Genomic DNA, 9876 nt, shown 5'->3' on the forward strand with positions numbered 1-9876 from the left:
GGATTTAAGTGGACTCAGCCTCATTCTGCAGAGTCATGCTGGCACTTAAACAGCACTAAATTAGATCTACTATATGAGGGAGGGCTCTCTCTGTCACCACCAGACCAATGTGACATTTACGAGTCACTGATAAACATGGCAGAGAAAAGGTAACACCAACAGGAAAAGAAACTTCTGTCTTCTTCGTCTCTGCGGGCTTGCAGCAAATATAGTGTTTACTCCATTAATCCTTTCTTGAACTAAAAGGCAAACACACTTTATTTAGACAGCACTGCGCTTCACAAGCCAGGCAGTCTCGACTGCTTCTGACCAGATAAAATGTTAAATGTCAATTCATTTTATTTCCCAGTTCCTTTGAAGCCAAAATTAATCACTAAATTATTACATTCACACTGTAAATGTTGCTGGTCTGGATTCATAAATGCAATGACACAGCACATTTTGACAACCATGATATCCTAATAATGTAATCTACAGATGACTAGTCTAAGAGGACTGGATACATTATAAGCTGTGGGGTACAGGTATAAATGCATTAATGTCTCTGTAAAAGTCTCACTGGAATTTAACGTGAAACGAGGACAAATTAGCGTCAGGGCAGGTTAATGACAGCCCCGTGACGCCCTGAACACAGCGCTGCACTCTGATGATAGCGCTCCCTCCTGCCTCTATCACTAGATAAACAGCTTTCCCTCTTCTAGCCTCCACTGCTGCCACTCAGGGGAGGGGGGGGCAATGCTATTAACATGCCAGCTACCTTCCCACGGATGGTTGCCAGTCATGTGACACTTGCTCCTTTCTTCAAGGCCTATTTAAAATTTAACGCTGGGTGGGAGTGGCTGTAACTTTGAACAACCAGCTGGAAGAGACTGTGCAAGTCAGCAGCCTTCCAAAGTCCAATTATCCACTTCAACAAGCACAGAAACAGCAAAATGCTCACAATTTAGTGACTATTCACACCCGTGTCTGTTTGGAAAAGGTACTGAAAACTGTTGAGCTGACAGGGATGTTTGTGTCTGCTGAGTCCGTCACAAATACTTTATCATCTAAAATATTATATCTGAATTACATTTTCACTCTCAAAGACAGCAGTACAGGCTGAAAGGCTCCATTACAGGCAGAGCCCCACTGACATATTTTAGATCGCTGAGAGAAAACCTGCTCTGTCAGTGATAAAACACTTAAGTGCGTGGGTGGATGGAGGGCAATGGTTATCGATTCACTCCTTTAAAATAGGCGGCTCAGGAAGTAAACTGGGCGCGCTACTATTCAGAGGAGGAGTGGTTCAAGGCCTGCCACCTCTAAACTGCATGCCAGTGTGTCATTGGCCAATATACTAAACCTCAACTTGCACCCATTGTATCCACTGGTGCAATAAGTACATAAAAAAAAATTATAATAAAAGAAATAACTTTGGTATGTGTGTGCATGTGAATGTGGCTTGTAGACTAAAACACCCTTTGAGTGCTCAGTAAGAGCAGGAAAGTGCTTTGTAAGTACCACACCATTTAAAGGACTCGCATGAGTTATTTTTTTATTATGGCCTCAGATGCGTTTGATAGCAGCCAACAGCTCATGGAGGGCTACACCGATCCTTATAGATGTTATCAATGTACACTATGAGGAAAAATACTCTTTTCTGAACATTAATGCATGCACACCTATTTTAACAGACCCCCCAGAATAAAGTCCTGAAACTGTAAGTGAATGTAACATCGGCTGTTTTAAATGAACCACAACTTACTGCTGCACTGAGCCAAACTGGTTCAAACGTTTGTGAAGCTATTTAGACATTAAAAACAGCAGTGGGTGGACTTGACCGGGTCAAGGGAAGTGAATGTCAAGCCAAGGATAAACCTCATATGTACTTGACAGACCCAGAGTTAATCCTGGGTCTGAGAGATTATATCTCTCAGCTGGCCTGGGAACGCCTCAGTACTCCCCCGGATAAGATGGAGGAGGTGGCTGGGGAGAGGGAGGTCGGGTTTCTCTGCTTAGGCTTCTGCCCCCATGACCCGGCCCCAGATAGGCAGAAGAACATAGATGGATTGATGGATGGATGGCCTCTCTGAGCTTTCCTAAACACTGGCTTTATATCAGAAGTCCACAGAAGATTGGATGAAGTCATTCACTGAGCAACACCCAGTCACCATGGTGAACCATGTGTTTTAAATAGGGGTCACAGTGACGCCATACTAGGAGGGTGGAAGCTAAAGGAATTTGCAGGAAATGGGAGAATCTCGTGAGCCGAGGCGAGCCTCTTTCCCTACCGAAGAATAGAGGAGGGAGGACGACGGTGATGATATAACAGGAAGGACACGTCCGTTCCTCTTCAAACTGAACTTTGTACAACATGCAGCTATCTGACTTTCTCCTAACAAAATGAGCCACCAGATAAAATGGCTTTACAGTAACAGCCAACAGCTACATACAAACCAAAGGTCATTATCAAGCAATTATACAGCACATTTGTAGCCTTCTGTTTACCACTAACAAATGTTGCAGGGAAAGTATTCTGCTTTCTGTCATATAGACAGTTACAATGGTGACAGTATCCATATTATACATAGCCAAGGATTTACATACAAGTAAAAATGCTCAGTGTTTCTCTACTCTTCAATCTCTGTGATGTCATTGAGAACATCTGATATGGTTATCTCTAGCTCCACTTGATATTCCAACCTTCTGTTTGACATGGGCAGCCAATCAGAAGCCAGTGACCTCAAAGTTAGGGTGGCCTTCAAGGGAGAAGAGCTAAGCCAACTAGTTTCAGGATACACTGAGGGGCAGTAGTATTATTCTGAATACTGTAAAATCGCTAAAAGCTACTTCAGTAGCCTCCAAGAAAAAAAAAACACATGGTGCTTGTAACAGCCCCTTTAACAAATATTAATTCAATTTTATTTTATTTTTAGGTGCCAAATCATAATAGGCACCTCAAAGTGCTTTATATTGTAGGTAAAGACCCTAAAATAATACAGAGAAAACCCAACAATCATCTGGCCCCTATGAGCAGCACTTGGTGACAGTGGGAAGGAAAAACTCCCTTTAACAGGAAGAAACCTCCAGCAGAACCCGGCTCCGGGAGGGGGGGTCATCTGCTGTGAGGGGCTGAGGGGAGAGAGCCAGAGATTAATAATAACTAATGATTAAATGCAGAGTGGGGTATAAACAGAGTGAAAAGAGGTGAGAGAAGAAGAAACACTCAGTGCATCATGGGAACTCTCCAGCAGCCTTGGCCTATAGCAGCATAACTAAGGGAGGGTCCAGGGTCACCTGATCCAGCCCTAACTATAAGCTTTATCATAAAGGAAAGTTTTAAGCCTAATCTTAAAAATAGAGAGGGTGTCTGTCTCCTGAATCCAAGCTGGGAGCTGGTTCCACAGAAGAGGGGCCTGAAAGCTGAAGGCTCTGCCTCCAATTCTACTCCTAGGAACCACAAGTAAGCCAGCAGTCTGAGAGTGAAGTGCTCTAGTGGGGTGATACAGTATTATGAGGTCTTTAAGATAAGATGGGGCCTGATTATACAAGGAGAAATCTATGTCTGACGTCTAATTTCATGGTATGTTTTTATATAGTGCATTAAATAGAACTGAAGGCAAAACAGCACTAATGAGAACACTACCCCCGCCAAACAAAGTGTATAATAACTGACGGGCATGAGGGAGGAGTAATTAAACAAATGTCAGAGTTTTCTCAAAGACTGAACACCATCAGACCTTGAAAGGCATTGATTGGGTTCACAGAGAAAAATCCTAAATGTTAAATCAGAATTCATTTGCATGCAAAGAATTTCACACCAACACAAGACATGCAATAAAAATAAACTAACATCTACTATCACATAACAAGTGCATGAGAGCAGGCACAGTGGAAACCCAGACAAGATCAAAATACTGCAAAACCAAAGTAATACACACATCAGATACGTCAAGTCTGGTTCCTCAGGTTTTCTTGTGTCTTCGAGGAGCAGAGGTTACATCTGTGGCGAAGTCATAGCCTGCAACAGTGTCTGTAGACTGTACGACACCCCTTAACAGTCTGACAGTGATGGAAAAAGAAAATTCTCATCTAGTCCACAGCACAGACAGACGCATTGCACCTGCAGTGACTGTGCTGTACAAAAGAGCAAGCCAAGATGTAGCCCTGCCCATGCGTCGCTCTCTCTCTCTGCTCTGTACCTCCTACCCCTCCCTCCAGCTCTCTCCCATCCCTTTACTCAGCAAAATAACATCCCAGCTGCCCTAAGCTTCTCTCGAACCTTCTCTCCTAAAGAAACCAAAACACACAGGGCACACAAAACCAACACGCAGAGGCACACAGTGCTGACACAGACATGACTGTTACCTTGAGTTTGGGTTTAGTAAATGTCGACATGACGCAGATCTGTGTAGGGTGGCTACAGGACATACCATCGATCGCACAATCATTAAGAAGCCATCAGCAGCGAGGAGCGGCAGTAAGAGGATGCTTTCAGGAAGTTCATCATGATAATGCATAAAGTACATCACTATACATCTGAGATGGAATAACTGGGAGTCAAAATGAGTGGAAAGTAGTTCATGCAGCAGAAAGAAAATGAGCTGCCTGGCTACAGTGTTGCTGCAGGCTCAACAGCAGACCTGACAGGCCTTGAGATGGGGGGGGGGTATTTTCTATTTGGGTCATAGTCACACTAAAGTCATAGTGAAGAATGACAGTTTGTAAGCAGTGCAGGCTGAGCTTGAGTTGGAAATAAGTAAACAGGTCCTTCACATTCACAGCACCACAGGATCTGGTGTATAGACAGGACAATAACAACATTTCTGATAATATAGAAAAAATACTGAATGTTTTATTTATGTTTGCCAGGAGCAGCATTTATAAGTCCATTTTCCATCATTCTTTCCCAATGAGCTGCTGTGACTGACACATTACCTAATTTGAAGTGTGAATCTGTTGAAACAAGATGCCAGCAGCAGCACTGTAGTGTAACAGTAGTGACACAGCATTATATCTAATGACACAGCGTAAGTCAAATGTAAGTACAAATGTAGCCTAGGTTGTGTTTTCCCTGGAAATTTTAAGTATAAAATAACTGCTTAGCACTCTAGGGTAACAATAACTAAAGTAACTTAGTCCTGAAACTCTGCAGCACCCTGTACAACACTGTCACATCATAAAACTGAAGAATATTTTCTACCTGGGATGTTGTACCTTGGGATCGAGCTTTTTCACCAGCTGTTTTTCCACCATGTCACTCAGACAGCTTCAACTCAGACTGTGCTCTCAGAAATTTGACACTAATTACAGTAAAAACGTTCTTTGTATACTTTTCTGGACCCTCTAATTTGATTTTTGGTTTAAAAAAAAACTCCCTTGACTTTAATTCGTATATCTGACTTATGCTATGTCACTTCTATTGCATTATAATACTGCTGCTGGCACCTTGTGGCAATAGGGCCACACTTTGGATCAAGTAGTCATCCTTATCCATTGACAGTAAGGTCTGAATTAGATTTCTGTGTCAGGTCTTTGCATAACTGAAAATCCCCTCTGAACCCTGCACAGTAATCACAATACTTGCAGGCTGCATTGATCCGATTGTAGTTACATTTTTCGAGAGGTGCACATCAGGTTACCTCGTAGGTTACTGCGTTCAGTTCAGTTCAGTTCAGTTCAATTCAATTTTATTTATATAACCACCTTCAAGGTGCTTAATATTGTAGGTAAAGACCCACAATAATACAGAGAAAACCCAACAATCAGACGATTGTTGGGTTTTCTACTAATCATGGCTGCTACCTGCAAGCTTCAGTATTTTTTTTATTTAAATATATCATCAGAAATATCATTATTGCAAATTTCTATTAAACACGTATATCGCTCACCCCTAACTGAACAACCTGAAAAAACAGGAAAAAAATGTTTTTACCACATGACTGGTGACTCGATCATGACCGAATCGAGAACAAAAACTCCATTATTCTGATGTGGATCCTGTTCAGCAGTTGCAGAACTTTAAGTGTAGCATTCTCACCAGACTACCACCGTTTAACCAACAGCTGCACATGGGTATCATGGTACAGAAAGATGGAACTGTGGTATGATGTTATTGATAAGAAGTCTCAATCATGATTTCTGTCTTGCTTTCATAACGGTCACTCTCCTGGTCACACTTTCAAATCCTGTGACCCAGTGATAAGAAATTCCACAACTATCTGGGAGTGTAGAAGGTGTTTAACTGTTTTACACTGTTAATAATGTGATTCTCAGCTTTCTGATCACTCCTGTTGTGTGTGGTAGGCTGCATACTGTGGAGAGGCGGCTGGAAGGCACAGGCCTGACACCACCCTGACAAAGATGGATGAGTGGACACTTTCTAACAGATGTGTGGATCCAGCTTCACTGTTGTCACTGCCTAAACTCGTTATAATGCAAATTCAGCACTCTCCTTATGTAAATGACAATGTCATTTACAGTGTTATTTGCACATTCTTACTAAGCTCTTTAAAAACTGGCCAATGGCAATACATGTGACCAGGTGTCACATAAAATGAAACTATGACTGACAGAGAGCCGGTCCGCACTCCGATCAGAGCGGGAGTGACGGATCAGGCCGCCATCCAAAGGTTTCCATCAGAGCTGGGCGGCTCCCCTCTAGTATGGCCGACAAGCTAAAGCAGCCGCCTCCATAACCGTGTACATTTTAACCCAGTGCAAGATTCACTCTCAAAATCATCATTAATTGTGTAAACTGTGATCCATTTCACAGAGAAACATCTGTTTAGGCAGGCTAGCGGACCAGCTAGCGGACAGCAGCTCATGACTGACCGCTGGTCTATACTGAACGTATTCAATCACCCACGACAGGTATTATGACACCGATATTACAACTTACAAATGGGATTTATTATTATAAATACCCACTCTGAACCTATCGATTTGTGCAAGCTTTAATCAAACATTAGCTGGAATGCAGCGGGCATCTATCAGTGAATGCTAGCGTCATTAGGTAGGCGGCTAATGCTAACAGATCGTATCGAAGAGCAGCCGCCTCAGAGCTGCCCAGCAAACAGAAACCCCTCTCCATTCTCGCCATTTAGTGTTTCTACACACTGGGCTGGAAAACCGTACAACAATGAAACGCTCACAGCTGCTGTGTTAGCCAAGTTAGCGAGTCCACAGCAGCTGCAGAAAACTACAATTAATTAACAAACGGCGCAATCTGCAAACATACTGCACGGGATCTGCTATTAAACATTCATCTCAAAACATAAGCGTTTTTATACCTCAGTCTGTTTATGAAAGCGCTTACGGATCGGTGTTCTTGGGGAGAATCGACGACGAAGGACGTGCTGCTGCTCCGGGGACGGCTGTTTGTATCGAGAGTGACGTTACGCTGCAGCTGCGCGGAAACAACCGACGCGCGCCGGGAGAAGCCGAAGCTCTGCCCGTAACGTCACCTTCAGTGTGACGTCGTTCCCAGCGAGGGGAGCAACGCTGTTTCGTCAGGTACCCGGTCGAAGATAACAGCCAGCTGACAAACCGGGATCTCTGCCTCTGTCATACTAAAGGATTCCAGCGGGTGCAGCCTGCGCCAGCCACAGGCTTTACCGAATGATGATGACATAATGGGGATAACGATCCACCAAGAACATAAAAAATATACTAGGAAATGTAGCCCTATTGCAAATAAGAGAGTGATGCTGCAGAAACTCGTTAATCTGGTAATTTATTGCACAGAAAATAAATATTGCGTGTAGCTGCTGTAATAGAGACTCAGCAGCAGAATGAAGTGAAACGTTTGTACATTTTCTGCATCACCCAGTGAACAGGCTGCATGAGGCATCATGGGCCAGAGTGATTACAGACGTTAATGTGTTTAATACTTCTGATAGGCTATCCATTTTATGGTTCATGTGAACAATTCTCACGACAAATGAGCTTTTCCCCCCCACTGAGACTACTGTAAGTATCTTACTAACATGAGAAAATTATGCAGGTTTGGTATAACCATATCCTCAGACCAAACTAACACCACACCCACGCCACATCCACAGCAATGCAAAATGCAAATGAAGTTCAGGAAAGTTTCTGGACGCTCTGCTGAACAACCTCTGAACCGCGACCTGCTGCTCAGATTCGACAGCTGCTTGTAAAAGTGAAATGGGCTGTTGGCATTGGTCAGAATTAATCTGTGATAACTTAATAAGTGCTATCTTTTACAAAACAAAGAGAAAAACATTTAGTAACTGTAAATAAAACCTCAAATATTTCTCACGGGCAGTCAGGATGGGCCTGCTGTTGAAGTGGGAGGGCGCTACATGCGCGTTTCAGGTACACGGCCGTGCACAGTCAGCTCTGCTGGGTCTTTACAGCAGGACTTCATTCGTAATTTTATTAACAGCTTGAATTTACATAGTGTATTTACCCTGCAGAGAATCTATATTGCACTTAAAAACACGCTGTAAATAAAATAATTAGTTAAAGTGTGAAACTGAACATAATGATTCAGGTTCGTGAGGAAGAAAACTCTGACTTTAAGCTCACATAACTGACTAACCTACTAATCTCACTCCTCTGGCCCACTTGTGTGATAATAATCTTTTAAAGTTACTATAGTTAGTAAACTCCTGGAGCCAGCTTCAGTCTTCTGGGGATGTGTGAAAGCTATGAAATCGATTAATTTATAACCATAAGAAACAATTAAGAATACCCAACAGATTCTGCAAAATCGCAGATACAAATGGAAAGATGGAGACAGTCATAGGTCTCACAATTAAAGAGCTAAAAGAAATGAACAAGCCGTTTAAAGAGATCAAATTTAATAGAAAGCTTAATTAGCTCCCTAAAATATGAATGCTGAAATACTTCAAGTTAATTAATTAAGGGCTTAAAGCAGCAAGCCAAACATTAACTTTTAAAGATAAAAGCTTCATTAGGTCCATTAAAGTGGAGGAGCTGAAATAGAACAAAGAAGCTGTTTTTAATAGATATTACTGGATTTAAAAAAGAGTCCAGTTAGTTCCCTAAAAAAATAACAGTTGACATAGTTAGCTAAAAGTAATTACTTTTAGCTAACTATGTCAATAGAGACAGTACGCTGGAGACTAGAATTAACCAAATCAAACAGGAAATACACAGAAATACTAAAGAAATGCATGAAGATAAAAATGTAAATACGTAAGCTGAGAAACAGAATATTTAATAGAGAAGAATTTAAAATTAGCTCTTCAAGCCTACCTGGCTCTGTGTGAAAAAGTAATTGCCACCCTTGTGAAATTATGAATTAACTGTGATTAACCACATTTTTTGGAACATGGTGGTGATCGTGTGATTGTATTGGGCTGCTTTGCTGTTTCAGGACGACTTGCTGTAATTGATGGAACCAGGAATTCTGCTCTCTACCATAAAATCCTCAAGAAGAATATCTGGCCATCAGTTCATGCTCTGAAGCTCAAACACACTTGGGTTACGCAGCAGGACAAAGATCTGAAACACACCAGCAGGTCCACTTCTGATTGGCTCACAAACCAAAATAAAGGTTTTGGAGCAGCCTGGTCAAAGTCTGGACTTAAATCAGATGGAGGTGCTTTGGTGTGACCTTAAACATACCGTTGATGCTGGAAAATCCTCCGATGTGTCTGACTTTAAACAGTAGAGTGGACCAACATTCCTCCACGGTGATATAAAGGCTCATTGCCAGTTATCACATGTTTTACTGCAGTTCTTGCTGCCAAGGGTGGCACTACCTGTTATTGGGTTTTACTTTTTCACACAGGGCAGGTTTGGATAGTTTATTACACCACTGACTTACAGTCTGTGAATAAAGTAAAAAAAAAAAGAGAGATAAAGAAATATTTTTACTTTATTGTTGCTGTAAAATCACACACA

General features: G+C 42.0%; 1 protein-coding gene across 1 annotated transcript in view; it reads right to left on the reverse strand.

Moving 5' to 3' along the window:
* sptan1 (spectrin alpha, non-erythrocytic 1) overlaps window positions 1–7404 on the reverse strand; it is a 37402-nt gene extending 29998 nt beyond the window's left edge. The window contains 1 exon segment of the mRNA XM_030724007.1: window positions 7272–7404. The gene's annotated coding sequence lies outside the window, so the exon portion shown is untranslated.
* Between the last annotated feature and the right edge of the window lie 2472 nt (window positions 7405–9876).

This window comes from Archocentrus centrarchus, unplaced genomic scaffold (assembly GCF_007364275.1).
Source record: "Archocentrus centrarchus isolate MPI-CPG fArcCen1 unplaced genomic scaffold, fArcCen1 scaffold_30_ctg1, whole genome shotgun sequence".
In the NCBI taxonomy this organism is placed as follows: Eukaryota; Metazoa; Chordata; class Actinopteri; order Cichliformes; family Cichlidae; genus Archocentrus; species Archocentrus centrarchus.